General features: G+C 36.6%; 1 pseudogene; it reads left to right on the forward strand.

Moving 5' to 3' along the window:
• Positions 1-2,736: 2,736 nt before the first annotated feature.
• Positions 2,737-17,226, forward strand: part of LOC148192202 (small ribosomal subunit protein uS5c-like) — a 35,692-nt pseudogene continuing 21,202 nt past the window's right edge.

Raw genomic sequence — 17,226 nt, forward strand, 5'->3', positions numbered from 1 at the left:
ATGAGAGTTTCACAAGACTACATTGATTCCCCAACAAACATACAGAGTTTAGTTCACCATATTCATGGTGAACCTAAATGAATTACAATGAAAGAATGAAAGAATAAACCCTAAAAAGGTGAAGAGGAAGCATCCGCATCCAAGATCCTCCTTCAAAGGGGTGGAAGAGAAAGTGTTTGCTTCGTTCCAGCCAGAGATACCTAACCCTAGGAAACCCTAAAGCTTATGTATTATTCGTAAATTACAAAAAGTCAAGTACAAGCCCATTAAAGTGCCGCTCAGCGGTCAAATACCGCTCAGCGGTGAATGCGTGACTTGTTTTCTCCCCTCAGCGGCCATTTTGCCCCTCAGCGGACCTTACGTGACTTCCAGAGTGCCGCTCAGCGGTAAACTACCGCTCAGCGGTGAGTGCGTGACTTGTTTTCTCCCCTCAGCGGCCATTTTGCCCCTCAGCGGACCTCCCGCAAGCTCCTGAGTGCCGCTCAGCGGTAAACTGCCGCTGAGCGGTGACTTCGGCTTCTCCTTTTGCACTTTTTATTGTCTTTTCTAATTTCATCTCTCTCCTTCTTCACTTCTTTCACCAAATTCACCTTAAAACCTGCACAAAAACACTGAAATCAAGCATAAACCTGTCCAGCTCTCTTATTTCCAAAAATATAAAGAAAAACATGATTTCAAGCTAGTTTCTAAGTGTGAAGGTTGCTTTTAGTGTCAATTTTAATCATAAAAATAACAGTTTTTCAACTGTTATCAGGTTGTCGTTAAGCTCCTGCACTTATGAACTGATCATTAGGAATGCTAGGAATTGTATGAACTCGTGATTAGGGAGAAGCCTTCTAGAAAGGTACTTTAGAGAGTGGCATTAACAATGATGATTTGAATGTTGAATTCTGAAAATATATGAGAGTGGATAAGATGAAATTGACCCCCAACAACATATTCATACATTAATATCATTGAAAGTGTTTATCTTTTGCTTTTTGCCATTGATCAAAACTTCATGCATACATGTTTATTTTCTGTCTTGCATATTAAACTCCAAATATTTCGTCTGTAAGTCTTAGCTAATCAAGAAACCACATAACTAAACTAGGCCGTGAGTCCTTTGGGAAGAACGATACTTGGTCTTACCAAGTTTATTACTTGAACGATTCGGTCATACTTGCCGATTGAAAAACAAGTTTGTGACATCATATTTTGGTGTTCATAAATTTGTCCATCATTGGTCCAAGCACTTTACACTTTAATGCTTTCAATTATGTTTGGTTGTGTTAAGTTTCCATTTTCATTTAGTTCATTTCCTTGCAAAAACACTTTCAAATCCCCCCACTACGTGTTTGACCCATTGATTGAACCACATTTGGTCCTTGAGAGACGACCTAGGAGTCACTTCCTAGTACTATACTACATTCTTATTTGCACATCAAATTTGTATGGGCCGCGACAGTCATCAGTTGGTAAGAAAGATTTGCATCTACTGAAGGGTGCTGGAGGATTTTGGGTCAGGCTCGTGATGTTAAACAAGCGCTACCTGGGAGGCAACCCAAATGATTGACTTTATCTTTGTTTGTTTGTTTTGATTCTGCTTTAGATGCATTATAGGGATTGAATGTTTGAGTGTTGTGAGAACTTAAATGCATTGGGTGAGTGAGAGGCATGAGTAGAAGACACTTAGGGTAAGCTAGGAAGAAGGAGAGTTGATGCCGCAAGTGCCGCTCAGTGGTAATTACCGTTGAGCGCCACTGTTGCAGACTTGAGTGGACCATTTTGGTTCAATTGGGCTCAGCGGAATTAGGACCATTAGGTTATTTTTATACTCTAGGGCGCGACTTTGATTCTATTTTCAGATCTCCCTCTTCCCACACACTCTTAAGCATTCTCCAAAGAGTTCTCTTCACTTTTCCTTCTTCCCCCTTCACGAAACCTCTCTTTCAAACACTTTTGCATCAAGTTTCCATCCAAGTTTGAGGTTTGGTGAGAGCATTGCTGTTGGGGGCTGATTTCTTCATATTCCTAGAGCAATTTTCACTCATCTAGCATCTCCACCCAAGTAAGTACAAGCATTTTACATTCTTGGGTTTTTGAAAGCATGAATTGATATGAACATGGTTGTCTAAGCATGATTCTTTAGGGATTTTGATTTTTATGCATGATTAGATGAATGAATTGTTGTTTGAATCGATTAAAATGCTTGATTTGGGTTTGGAACTAGGAAGATTTCATGTGGGTGGAGATTAGACCATTTTTAAAAGCAATTTGCAAAATCTGTAGAATCACTGCTCAGCAGAAATTTCCCCTGACCGCGATTCTGGCAGACTAATGTTATGTGCTTTTTGGCTTGTTGGTTTGATGCACAGGTTGCGTTGAGGGGTTTTGTTTTCCCTCAGCGGTGATAGGAATGATCTTAGGGTGTTGTTTGAGGTTTGCTAATGCTTAATGATGTTTCTTGTGGTTTTGTGAATTGTGTTTGATGTAGGGATGGCCTCCTCATTAGGCAAGAGGATCAAGACTTTGGGATCAAAGAGGAAGGATAAGGAACCAGACCGCTCTTACTCTAACAAGTTCCTTTCCCACAAGCATGAGCGGCACTTCAATGTTGTCCAAGATAGGAGGCTATTAATGGAAAGGAAGGCTGGACTGATACCTGATTTTGCTCCCTATTTTGGATCGAAGACCTCGACGCCCTCTTCCCACAACATTTTTAAATCGTCAATTAACGATTTTAGATAACCATCAATGTCATTTCCAAGTTGTCTAAGACCCGATATCATCATAGACAACATCATGTATTTTCTCTTCATGCACAACATAGGAGATGAATTGTAAATCATCAAAATAACTGGCCATGAACTATGTTTGCTACTTAAGTTCCCATAAGGATTCATACCATCGGTAGCAAGTGCAAGTCTTAAGTTTCTCGGCTCTACACTAAATTCGGGAAATGTGCCATCAATGTTCTTCCATTGTGGGGAATCAACTGGGTGTCGAAGAAGATTATCACATTTTCTTCCATCAACGTGCCACATAAGATTCTTCGCATCTTCTTTAACAGAAAACAATTGTTTCAACCTAGGTACTATAGGTAAATACCACATGACCTTAGCTGGTGGACCTTCATTGTGTTCATCGTTATTTCCATCAAGTTTCTTCTTAAATCGTGACGAACCACACGTCAGACACACCTTCATTGAAACATACTGATCTTTATACAATACACAGTCATTGGGACATGCATGTATCTTTTGGTATTCCAAACCCATTGGACATAGAATTTCCTTCGCGTCGTAATTACGGATAGGTAACATGTTATTTTCTGGTAGCATCTCCTTCAGCAACTCCAACAATTCCGTTAAACTTTTATCAGTCCATCCGTTTCTTTCTTTCAAACAACAAAATTTCAAAGTAGCCGATAACCTTGTAAAATTGATGCATCCTGGATACAACTCTTTCTCCGAATTGTTCTTAAGACTATCTTATAAATGAGCTCTTCCAAAATTTTCTTCGCCAACGTCACGTACCATTTCATCTAAATGATCACTCATCCATTCGTCGACGTAATCCGAACCTCTTAAAGTTGTTGGCTTATATAATACTTCCCCATGCCAAGTCCAAACTGTATAACTTCTCATTATTCCATAGATGAACAGATGATCACGGATGTTGTCCAAGTCTTCATATACTTGATTGAGACAACGAACACAAGGGAAAAAATATGCCCCGTTCACTGGTTTTGCGTGTTCTTTAACATATTGTATGAACTCAGAAACCCCTCGCTCATACTCTTCACTAATACGACGTTGATGAATCCAGCTTCGATCCATACTACTACACTGAACGAAAAGAATCCACGAAAGAAAAAAACTAACTTACGTAGAGAAACAAAAATAAATACCTATCATACGTTGAAGAAAAAAAATAAAGTATCACAGTATATTTACACAAACACAAATATCTATCGTTATACATATATCATACGTCCAGAATCGACAAACACGAACACATATGTCATACGTAAAAGATATTGAAGGAAAAAAAAACCAAACTTGAAATGGTGTCACTAGAGAAGATGACGAAGTTCCGCTGACAACGAACGAACACAAATATCATACGTTGAAGGAAAAAAAACTATCATAATATCCTTATAAATATAGACATCATACGTCCAGAATCGACAAACACAACACAAACACGAGCACATACGTCATACGTATTTTGAGAACCAATTGGTCAACCTTAGAAAAACAGCTGACCCTGTACGAAAAACAACCTAAAGATAAACGAAAAACAATCGGTCAACCTTAGAAATGAGAACCAAATGACATTACAAAGAAAAAAATGACTTAAAAATAACCTTCTTTCTTTATTGCAGTCGTCAACCAAGAACAAAGTTCAAGAAGAATTGGAACCGTGAACAAACAATGAGACTATGTTTTGTTTTTACATTAAATAAAAAACTTTCACGTCGCATGCAACAAAAATTGGACGTTATGTTTAAAAACAATGTCCAAGTCCCAAACCATACAACGTTTTCTCTTAAAATAGCGCGCCTTTTTATTTATTTTTTCTTATAAATTGCAAAGGTTACGTTGAATTTGAAGGGGCTTAGAAGTAGTATTGGAACCCAAAATTTTCTACCTTTTTATTTCTTTTTAGTTTTTTCTTTTAAACACGAGAGCATTAATAGAACGTCGAGTTCTGTTGGAATTTGACGTTTTGTTCTTCCACCAAAAAGTACCATACTTTCGGATCTTTTTTCTTTTCTACCCTCCCATAGAACGTCGTAGGCTACCGGGCTGGGACGTGAAGGGAATTGAAGTACTTGGGAGCATTAATTGTGTCCTTAATAGAACATCGTATTCGATGGGGCTTCAACGCTTTTTTCTTCCGGCAATAGCAAAATGTGGCGCTCTTATGATTCTTTTTTCTTTTTATTTCTTCCTTAATCGATTGAAGTTAGCAGAGTACTGAAATTTGCACTTTTAAACTAGTGATCAGTTTTTGATCAATATCAGAACAACATAATCTTCTCTTCTCAACTAGATTGAGGGTTAGTCCACATACAATGCAATCAACATTCAAAATTCACATACCGTTTAGTAAAATAAATCTTCATTTCATTTCAAAATAAAACCGAAACAATACATAAAACCAGAGGTGACTTAATGCCATGATTACAAAATATAAAAAAAAATCCACATAGAAAAGTAGTCCCTATTCTTACGAAGAAGATTCCATTCAATCTTCATCAGTTGACTCATTATCAGAATCTTCAGGTTCAAAGCCAATGTCATTCTTGTTTCCCTTCTTCTCCCATCTGAAAAGAGTATCTTCAACTCTCTCATCCCTTTCAGACTTCTTCCTAAATTAATCAACAACATATTTCTCAAAATCAGTTTGTGGAATGAAGGCAGTATGATCTGCAGCAGGAGTAGGTGTACTTCCAACAGTAAGCTCATCTCTTAAGAACCATCCATTCATAGTCCTTTCCAGCCTAATAGAAAATAGGCTTAGTATACCAATTTCTTGTGACTTGTTGCACACAAGTATGACTTCTTGAGATACATCTACTCCTTGGAGTATCAGCACCTGGCTGATAAATACTCCATATGGCAATTTGTGTGCATATTTAAGACCTGCAGCGATCATACGGTCTTTTAGTACCGCAACCCAGTTGGTTGATATTCTAGTCTTGATAGCATTCAACAGAAATACATCTTCTGTTGACATTCTGTCCTCGATAAATCTTCCAGGTAGCCAAGGCAGGAAATAAGCAATCAGTTTCTCCTCCATGTTTAAGCCATCATGTAGGTACTGCTTATCCACCGTGTACCTTCGTGGATATCTTAAGCAGTCTCTATATATAGCTCTCTTTGTTAGCCATCTGTTTGACTCGGAATCACGGATATGAGAATCCAAACCTTCAGCTTTCAGTCCAGCAATATGTGACCAAACATTATCGTCAATAGTAATGTTAACACCTTTGACCCTTGAGTGAATGACCCCATTTATAACCCTCAGGTTTGTGTAGAAAACCTCTACCAAATCTGGATAGCAATATCCTTTCATCTGGACAAATTCAATAAGCCCTTCATATGCAATCCATTCTTGAAAAAGGAACCCTTCTTTCTTGAACAATTGCAGGTCCAGATACTTGTGAGGAACTACATATTTTATAACTCTCCAGAATAAAAACTTTCCTCGGATCTCTTCATCACTTATCCATCCAGATGGGTTTGCGTTTCTTGTAACCCGGGCAACCTTCTCTTTTCTTCTAGATGATGACGATGAAGAAGCCTTGTCTGGATAGAATTCTTGGAACGTCTTTCACAATCTAGTAGTTTTTAACTTCTCAACTTCGAAGCTTAAAATATGCAATGGTTACGTTGAATTTTACTAGGCTTTGATGTACTAATTGTCAGCCAGAAGACAAAGAATTTACAAAAGACAAAGGATACTTCGTATTTTACAGATATACGACGTTTTCTTCTTCATCTTCACGTCTCTTTTTTCCTTTTTAAAACCTCTCATAACCTCGCAGTACCATTATATTTTAATATAAGATTTACATTTTAAGAGAACCTCCCATTAGAAATGCAACGTTACGAATATTCGAGATTTTCTTCTTCAGCCTCCCGCCCTTTTCTGTGCTTTTTTCCTTTATAAACCTCCTATAACCCACCATTACCTTTATATTTTAAGATAAGATTTACAAAATTTTATTTCTTTTATATTATATAAATTTGTTTAAATGTATCTTGTAATATTTACATATTATAAAATATAAGAACGATTTGTTGGTGAAATTTAAAGAGAATAAAATTTTGTTTCTTTAAAATATTAATTTTATTTCATATGGAAAATAATAATAACAATATTTTATGAGAATTGTGTTTTAGTTATAGATCACAATAATTAAAATCATAATAAATATTTTTATATTATTAAAAGTAATTTGAAACGAATGTTTTATGCTAAAGAGAGGTATGATTATACTAAGACTTTAATTGATTTTTAAATTATAATACTTTAAGTTTGAGAAAAAGTTAAGTTGACTGATAAACTAAAGGTTAAGATAGAATATCGTGGACAAAAATTGAGATAGCTCAGTTAGAAAAAAAAATATTTAGACAAGTTAACAATAGAGATGCATCACACCAAGCCAAAGATCTAGAAGAGACAGCGTGTATGGAGAATAGTCAGACAGACACTACCAGAAATATGCTTATTACCGAAATATTAACACCGACGATCTTTTTTGTCTTTTGATAATTAGGCAGTGACAGTAGCGAAGGAATGTGCCCTTCGGTAAGGTTTGGATTTCGCTATCCCATTCTCCCAAATTCAGTATTGTGAAAGCTTCTCTCCCCCGTTGGCCCCTCGGCCCCCCACCCCCAAAAAAAAAACCTCTCAACCCTAATCTCACTCGTTAAATGGTGGCCATTTTTCACACTTCCCGCTTCTTCCCGCTTCTCTCTCCTGCCTTCGCCACCACACACCGTCTCCCTCCTCTTCGCCAAACCCCAACACCACCCTTCCCTCCTCTGCGTCAAATGAAAACCCTCCGATGACATTGACACCTTGTTCTTTGACAACGTCAACCCCCTAGAGCCTCCGGAGGGATTTCTCGCCCCTCCCTCCTTCTACGATGGCCCCCTCGAGACGGAGGACGAGATTGCCGCAGCCTATGTGGAGCTCTACGGCCTCGCCTTCAGCGGCGTTTCCATGCTCGGGAATGACATCTTCGAAACGGATGCCATGGTGAAGTAGGACACGGGGTTCGGGTCCGGCACGAAGAAGGCGAAGGTCTACGATGAGTTCGAAGAGAGGGTGATCCAGGTGAGGAGGGTGACGAAGGTTGTTAAGGGAGGGAAGCAGTTGCGCTTCAGAGCTGTCATCATTGTCGGCGACAAGAAGGGCCAAGTCAGCGTCAGAGTTAGCAAGGCCAAGGAAATCGTCGCCGCCATTCAGAAGTCCGCCTCCAATGCCAGGAGGAACATCGTGAAGGTGCCAATGACTAAGTACTCCACTTTTCCCCACAGGTACTTTCTCGAACTTATGTTACCCTACATTGTATTTCTGAACTATTTGTTTTGGTCACCTGATGGACAAATTTATGAACACCAAAATATGATGTCACAAACTTGTTTTTCAATCGGCAAGTATGACCGAATCGTTCAAGTAATAAACTTGGTAAGACCAAGTATCATTCTTCCCAAAGGACTCACGGCCTAGTTTAGTTGTGTGGGTTACTGATTAGTTAAGACTTAAAACACGAAATATTTGGAGTTTAATATGTAAGACAGAAAATAAACATGTATGCATGAAGTTTTTGATCAATGGCAAAAAAACAAAAAGATAAACACTTTCAATGAAATTTATGTATGAATATGTTGTTGGGGGTCAATTTCATCTTATCCACTCTCATATATTTTAGGAATTCAACATTCAAATCATCATTTTTAATGCCATTCTCTAAAGTACCTTTCTAGAAGGCTTCTCCCTAATCACGAGTTCATACAATTCCTAGCATTCCTGATGATCAGTTCATAAGTGCAGGAGCTTAACGACAACCAATATCATATTGGGAGAAATTCCCCGGATCTAGACTTCCCCGTACGTGCCCGTATCGACAAAACCAATAATCATGCATCGAATGAGTTAAACAATGCAAGCATTAAGCAAAGAGGAAAAACCCTAACTAATGATGAAAAGAAAGCATAAGTCTTAATTAAAAGATGTAAAAACAAATTCCATATATGAGAGTTTCACAAGATTACATTGATTCTCCAACAAACATACAAGGTTTAGTTCACCATATTCATGGTGAACCTAGATGAACAATAATGAAAGAATGAAAGAGATAGAAAAACCCGTGAAAGAGAAGAGGAGAGCTGTCACCATCTCCCAATCTACCCCAAGGGGTGGAAGAGAGAGTGTTTGCTTCGTTTCAGCCAAAGATACAAACATTAGGACGTGCAAGTCCTTAAATAGGGCATAAAAATAACATAAAACAAGTCCAAGCCCATAAAAACAAAAAGAAAACCGGTCCAAGCCCACTTAGAATGGCGCTCAGTGGTATTTTACCGCTGAGCGGTACTAGCGCATGATCCATTTTGCCCCCGAGCTGCTGTTTTGCCCCTCAGCGGTGATTTCGGCACCCGAAAAGTGCCGCTCGGTCAGACTTTTTCTCCGCTCGGTCAAGGGAATCTTGCACAAAACCATTAAATTCACTTTCAACTCTCTTATTCTCAAAACTAAAGCAAAAATATGAGTTCAAGCTAGTTTCTAAGTCTTAAAGGTTGCTTTTGGTATCAAATTTAAGCATAAAAATAACGGTTTTTCAACCGTTATCACAACCCCAAACTTAAAACTTTGCTTGTCCTCAAGCAAACAAGATGTAACTCAATCTTCCATCAATCCATATAATGGTTCACCACATTCAAAAATCCTTCTTTCAAGACAAGTAAATACTCAATTTAGCTCATCATCAAGACTTCAATCAAGATGTGCACATGCTTTTAGTGATCACTCAAACACATACTATCCAACAAATGCTATTTTCATGAATGATCAATTAACTAAGCAAAGATGTTTTTATGTGTTCATGGAATCTATCCTCACTAGATAAAGTGTTTCACTCAAACACATAAGTGTATAGGAGATATTCACTCATTCACTCTACTATTACAATGTCACATGAATCAACTTTGCCTTTCATTTAACCACAATCAAAAACACTTACCAGCAAGCATCATCACAAGGACTTTTCTATGGCTTATAACGTGGCTGGGCTAACAAGAAAATTGGTTTTTCTAGATCACAAAACCCTTGAGTTAAGAGAAACATATAAACACAATCATTCTTATTTATTCCCAACTTTCTTTTGCATTGAGCTTTGCTTTTTCTTTTCTTTTCTTTCTCTTTTTCTTTTTCTTTTCACATACTTAATTCTTAGCTCTTAGCTCAATGCTTTCAATTTCCCTTTCTATTTTCCAACAACCCCAAACTTGAACATTTGTCAATACCACAAAATATTTTCTACTTAACTCAAGGTAAAGCTTTTCAACAAGGGTTTTCAAATCATGTTCAAGGCTAGAGGTTCAAAGGATATAACACATAGTGTTCTCTTTTAGTGGGCTCAATTTATGAATTTGGCTAATAGAAGGGTTATCAACAAATGGCCTTGATCATATGATGCAAACAAGCAAGTAATTCAATCATAGAAAACCTGGGCAAAGTCATTCATGCTTTCACAGTAATAGTATTCAACAATAACAACTCTGGAGCTCAAAACCTCACACATAAGCTCATTCACATTCCACATATAACATCCTGCTTAGAATCATAATCACAATCACAACATCTTGCATTTGTTCACAATGCTTGTGAACCACCTGTATAAGCATATAATGTGCACATTCTCAACATCAATCAATATCAAAGCATCATCAGGCATTACTTATCAAACAACAATCATAAGCAAACCATCATAACAGACAAAGTTTCCAATTGAGTACATCAAATCCTATTCTAAAAACAAAAGTGATTGATAAAACAAATCCTACTCTAGTGCTTTGAAAAACTCAGCCCCATCAATGATGCTCTCTCCCAACCCCAAACTTAGATGGAAAACTAGTGAGAAAGTGAGTGGAAGGGAGATTTTCTAAAGAGGAATGAAAGGAAAAATGTAGAGAACCTTTGGAAAAATGTTTAGGAGTGTGTGTGCAGAGAAGAATCTAAAAATAGAGGCCAAAGCGTGACTTAGGGTATAAAAATACCCTAATGGGCTCGGGTTCCGCTAAGGGGCAATCTAAGCCCCTTTGACGATACCACCGCTCAGCGTCAATTTCCCGCTCAGCGGCATTTTCGTGTTGTGCTTTTCTTCTTCCTAGCTTACCCTAGGTGCCTTCTACTCATGCCCCTCACCTGCTCCCTGCAATTAATTTCTCAAATCACTCAAACATTCAATCCCTATCATGCAACTAAAACAGAATCAAAACAAACAATACAGATAAAATCAATCAACTGGGTTGCCTCCCAGGTAGCGCTTGTTTAACGTCACGAGCCTGACCCAAAATCCTCCAGCACCCTTCAGTAGATGCAAATCTTTCTTACCAACACCCATCAGTAGGTGTATACAAACATAGTATCCTTTAGTAGATACTCTTCCGCCTAACATCCATCAGTAGATGTAAACCCTGTAACAAACTTATAACAAAAACAAAAATACCCAAAAGTTCAAAATTACATCACCAAACCAAAAATTAAAAGTTCTTAAATCACTGGGTTGCCTCCCAGCAAGCGCTCTTTTAACGTCACTAGCTTGACCCAATAAAGCTCATGTTCCTTCTTCTTTTTCTTCTTCTTTCTACTGAACTTCTTTAGAAATTTGATCAAACCAGGAACCTGTTGCAGTGTCTCAATCATAGGAACTTTAATCTCCAATTTCTTGAAGATTTCCATAAAGCACTTGAATTTCTTTTCCTTCCTATGATTCTTCTTTAGATGAGGATGTGATTTTTCATATGATTTCTTCTTCTTTCCTCTCATCTTCTTTTTCTTCCTTTTTCTCTCCCTAAATTTTCTCTTTTTCTTTTCTTTTATTTTTTTCTTCCCTTTTCTTTTTCTTTTCAACTTCTTTATTTTCACACAAATTTTCTTTCTCTCTTCTCTCTCAACCACTTCTTTCTCTTTTTCTTCATCTTTATTTCTCTCACTCAATTCTTCTTTTTCTTTTCTCTCTATCTTTTCCTCATCGCCCCCTATTTTTTTCTCATCAAGAATCTTGTCACTTTCAGTAATAATGGCTTGCCCTTCCTCCTTAGGGTTAACTTCAGTATTAACCTCATCATTCAATCTCTGACTAATGGAATGAAGCTGCATCTCCATCCTTTTACATGATTCTTCAATGCTTTTCTGAGTAGCGTTAGAATTTTTCAAAAATTGTAGAAGGGTGTCATCCAAACTTCCTGATAGAAAGGTTTGTTGCTGTTGCTTGTTAAATTGCCCAGTTTGTCCAGCTTGACCACTTTGTTCCTGACCAATACTTGGGTGTGGTTTCCACCCTTAATTGTAGCTCCCTTGACGGTACTGATTGGTCATGTAGTTTACATCCTCTACGGCTTCAACTGGAAAGGCACATTGACCATTGATATGGTCACCTCCACACAATTCGCACAACTGGGATTGTACCTGTGCAACAGTCTTTAACTCTTGTGGCAATTGTTCAAGTATCTTTGAGAGATTCTCCAATTGTTGAGTTATTAACTTGTTCTGAGCTATCAAGGCATCATTGGATTGCAACTGTAGAACTCCTTTTTGTTGAATAGGAGCTCCTCTTTCACTGTTCCACTTATTGTTATTAGTAGTCATGTTTTCAATTATTTCTGTGGCTTCCTTTGGAGTCTTCCATTTGATATTGCCTCCAGCTGAGGCGTCAAGCATCATCTTGGTTTGTGAACCAAGACCTCCAAGGAAGATTAGGACTACTTCTCCTTCGTTAAATCCATGCGTGGGAGTCTTTCGTAATAGGCTTTTATACCTGTCCCATGCATGCCCCAGTGATTCTTCCATGCCTTGTCTAAATGAAGAGATCTCTTGCTTCCCTTTGTTGATTTTAAAGCTTTGTTGCTGCCATTGTTGTTGTGGTTGGTTCTCAAATTGTCCGGCAGCTTGCCAAAATTGGCTTTGATCCATGCTTGAGTCATGTTCCCACCAGTGGTTGAGATTACTTTGGTAGAATTGAGTGCCCATATAGTTAAATTCTTGACCAAATTGCATTCTGCAGACATTAGGCACAAAACCCTAAAAACAATTGTTAGCACAAAAAGATAGAGAAAAAAAAAATCAAAGGATATAATTGAAAAGATAAGAAGATAGGAAATAAAAACAGAAAAATAAAAACAGAAAAATAAAATAAAGTAAAATAAAAACAGAAAAATAAAATAAAATAAAATAAAATAAAAACAGAAAATAAAATAAAAACAGAAAATAAAATAAAATAAAATAAAATAATAACCAAAAAAATAAAAACAGAAAATAAAAACAAAAATTCAAAATTAAAGTCAAAGATAATCAATAATCACACAAATTAACCAGTTAAACCAGAGTCCCCGGCAACTGCGCCAAAAACTTGATGGACAAATTTATGAACACCAAAATATGATGTCACAAACTTGTTTTTCAATCGGCAAGTATGACCGAATCGTTCAAGTAATAAACTTGGTAAGACCAAGTATCGTTCTTCCCAAAGGACTCACGACCTAGTTTAGTTGTGTGGGTTACTGATTAGTTAAGACTTAAAAGACGAAATATTTGGAGTTTAATATGCAAGACAGAAAATAAACATCTATGCATGAAGTTTTTGATCAATGGCAAAAAAACAAAAGATAAACACTTTCAATGAAATTTATGTATGAATATGTTGTTGGGGGTCAATTTCATCTTATCCACTCTCATATATTTTAGGAATTCAACATTCAAATCATCATTGTTAATGCCACTCTCTAAAGTACCTTTCTAGAAGGCTTCTCCCTAATCACGAGTTCATACAATTCCTAGCATTCCTGATGATCAGTTCATAAGTGCAGGAGCTTAACGACAACCAATATCATATTGGGAGAAATTCCCCGGATCTAGACTTCCCCGTACGTGCCCGTATCGACAAAACCAATAATCATGCATCGAATGAGTTAAACAATGCAAGCATTAAGCAAAGAGGAAAAACCCTAACTAATGATGAAAAGAAAGCATAAGTCTTAATTAAAAGATGTAAAAACAAATTCCATATATGAGAGTTTCACAAGATTACATTGATTCCCCAACAAACATACAAGGTTTAGTTCACCATATTCATGGTGAACCTAGATGAACAATAATGAAAGAATGAAAGAGATAGAAAAACCCGTGAAAGAGAAGAGGAGAGCTGTCACCATCTCCCAATCTACCCCAAGGGGTGGAAGAGAGAGTGTTTGCTTCGTTTCAGCCAAAGATACAAACCCTAGGACGTGCAAGTCCTTAAATAGGGCATAAAAATAACATAAAACAAGTCCAAGCCCATAAAAACAAAAAGAAAACCGGTCCAAGCCCACTTAGAATGGCGCTCAGCGGTATTTTACCGCTGAGCGGTACTAGCACATGATCCATTTTGCCCCCTAGCTGCTGTTTTGCCCCTCAGCGGTGATTTCGGCACCCGAAAAGTGCCGCTCAGCGGTATTTTTCCGCTCAGCGCCACTCGGTCAGACTTTTTCTGCGTTCTGGTTGGTTTTTCAGCATTCTGGTTGACTAGTTGACTTTTCTGGTTGACTGGTTGACTTTTCTAGTTGACTGGTTGACTTTTCTGGTTTCTGGTTGACTTTTCAGTACTCCAATCATTCGGTATTTCAATTCTTCTTTCAAATCATTCAATTAGCCTACAAAATCAAGGGAATCTTGCACAAAACCATTAAATTCACTTTCAACTCTCTTACTCTCAAAACTAAAGCAAAAATATGAGTTCAAGCTAGTTTCTAAGTCTTAAAGGTTGCTTTTGGTATCAAATTTAAGCATAAAAATAACGGTTTTTCAACCGTTATCATCACCCATTTATGTTGTTATGATAATCTGCAAGTGTCTTTTGAATCCAAGATTGAATCGATGAGGTTTATTATAATTAATTATGAAACAAAAATGAAATTGACTTTGCATGTGTATGAGTTAAAAGTAAAAATTTGGAATTGGCGTCTGAGATTGAGATTGGGATTGAGTTTGAGTTTGCACTTGGAAGAATGGGAGTTCAGCAAAAGCTCATTTCTTTCTTCTTTCATTCTTCTCTTGTATTCATCATGTTTCCCCTTGTTGGTTCATCACAAGAGCACCAGAAAATTACAAGCAGCCCTTCAAGAACCAAAGATAATAACCACATCAAATTCCATATTCTGAACTTTTATTCAAGAAAGTTAGCAGCATAATCTATTCATTTTTTCCCTTTTGCCTAATTTCCAATCTTGCAAGTTAAATCCTTTGTTTATTAAATTAAATCCTTTGTTTATTAAATGTGAGTTCTGTCTCTGAAGCTAACTCTTTTTCTTCTGTGATTGGTTAAGATGAGTCCAAGACTATCAAACAAAGAGCCTGTGGGCTTCGAATGTGGTTCTTGATGTCTGTTGGTATACTTGCAATTAGACTATCAAACAAAGAGGAGAATTCAAGAAGGCATAGAATTGTGTTCTATGTTCATTCAATTTTACAGGCAAGTATATCTAAGTCCACATTACATCACAACTCCAAATCAAATGTAATAATTGATTGTTTCTACTGTAAAAGCAGGATAAATTTTATGCCTTCCTATATCATATCCACATTAGATTGTTTGGAGAAAAGTTACTGAAAGCAGAAACTGAATCTAATAGAACTAGATTTAAAGTTCCAGACAATTCAAGTAGAACCTTATTCAGACTTGTTAAAATTCAATTATGACTTTGATGGTAGTTTCATGTTCAAATTATTTTGTATGAAACAACTGCAGCTATTTTTGTTAAAGTACTATATATTCACGTTTGAAACATGTCATTGCAGGGTGATTTCCTTTGTTTTCTCGGAGCCATCCAAAAGGTTGTCTATGTGTATTTACTGGATGTGTATAATTTGTGTTTCTGTTTTGCAATTCTATAACATCTCCAAGAACAGAAAGATTGAGAGAATTCTTTTGAGGAAATACTACCATTTGATGGCTGTCTTGATGTTTTTGCCCGCCCTTATCTTCCAGGTGATTTGGAACTAGAGAAAAAGGGATTTTTCCACTTAGTATCCATTATCCATTTTCTTTGTACTTCACTTGAAAGTAATAGGAAAATGTACTACTGCAAACACTTCCCAGACTGTTTACCTTATTTCCAAATAGCCACCCTTAACCTTCAAATTTGGATGAAAGGCCTTTATCTCTCTGAATCTTGTAATAGATCCTTCCATATCTTTGAAGCTGTTCATTATGACTTTCTCATATTGATTAATACATATGATGGTCTTGAATTTTTCCATGTTATTTAAAAAAAAATCCTCATTTTATTTCTTTTTTAAAAAATTATTATAGTTTCTATTTTTTTTGCATGTAAAAACTTGATAAAAGGTAGTCATTTTTCTATATTTTTCTATAAAATAACATGGACAAATTAGAGATTGTAATAAGTATTAGCAGTCAAAAGGATCTGTTAGTAAGTTTTAGAACACTTAAGGGCCTCTCACCTGATGTTAAAATTAAGGTGACTCATTCAAAATAATTGCAGGTGGTGTCAATGCATTTTCTCACTTGAAATCAGACCCACCAATATATACATATATATATATATACATATATATATATATATATATATATATATATTAATCTCACATTTATCATATAGGTTCTCCTCTTGTTCTTCTTCTAAGGATTTTCTTAAATAAACGTCTATATATTAATCTCACATAAATCACTTTTTTGCAAGCATAATATTACTTCTGGGAAATAAACATCTATATGTGTTTAGTTTACACGTGTTATATATATATATATATATATATATATATATATATATATATATATAATTAAGATTTTTCAAGCGTGGATTGTCAACAATACACTAAACCAAAACAGCTAAAAAAAAACATTGCAGATAATTACCGAAGGCTTTCGCCCTTCGGTAATTACCGAAGGCTTTTGTCCTTCGGTAATTACCGAAGGCTTTTGTCCTTCGGTAATTATCGAAGAGCAAAGGCCGTCGGTAATGGTTAGCGACAAGGGATTTACCGACGATCATCTGACCGTCGCTAAGCCGTCAGTAATGGCTTATTACCGATGGCTTTTGGATGTTTTCGAAGGATTATGGCCGTCGATAATGCCCTTCTTTACTGTAGTGAGATCTAGACCAAAAATTAAGACATAATGGGTTGGGTCAAAGATTAAGGCAGGTTAAGTTTCTTAGGTGCCTTAAACATTTATACCTATATATAAGGACACCAAATACATATGTAGACATTTTGGAAGTCATAAATATGCCTTTGCAACGTTGAGAGAGGATTCTTTTGGTTCTTGGTTTACAACTCTGATTCTTATCAAAGATTAACATCTTTATGGAAAATATGTCTTTTAGGGTTTCTTAGGTTGCCTTAAACATTTATACCTACATATTGGTGTTTGCATCTTTGTCTTATGAACCTCTAGAAAAAATTTAAAAAGGTCGAGACGGACGGGCCAAGACATCAAAGAGATGG

Source organism: Vigna umbellata, chromosome 10 (genome assembly GCF_029865625.1).
Source record: "Vigna umbellata cultivar VRB3 chromosome 10, Vumbellata_1.0, whole genome shotgun sequence".
NCBI classification, from domain to species: Eukaryota; Viridiplantae; Streptophyta; class Magnoliopsida; order Fabales; family Fabaceae; genus Vigna; species Vigna umbellata.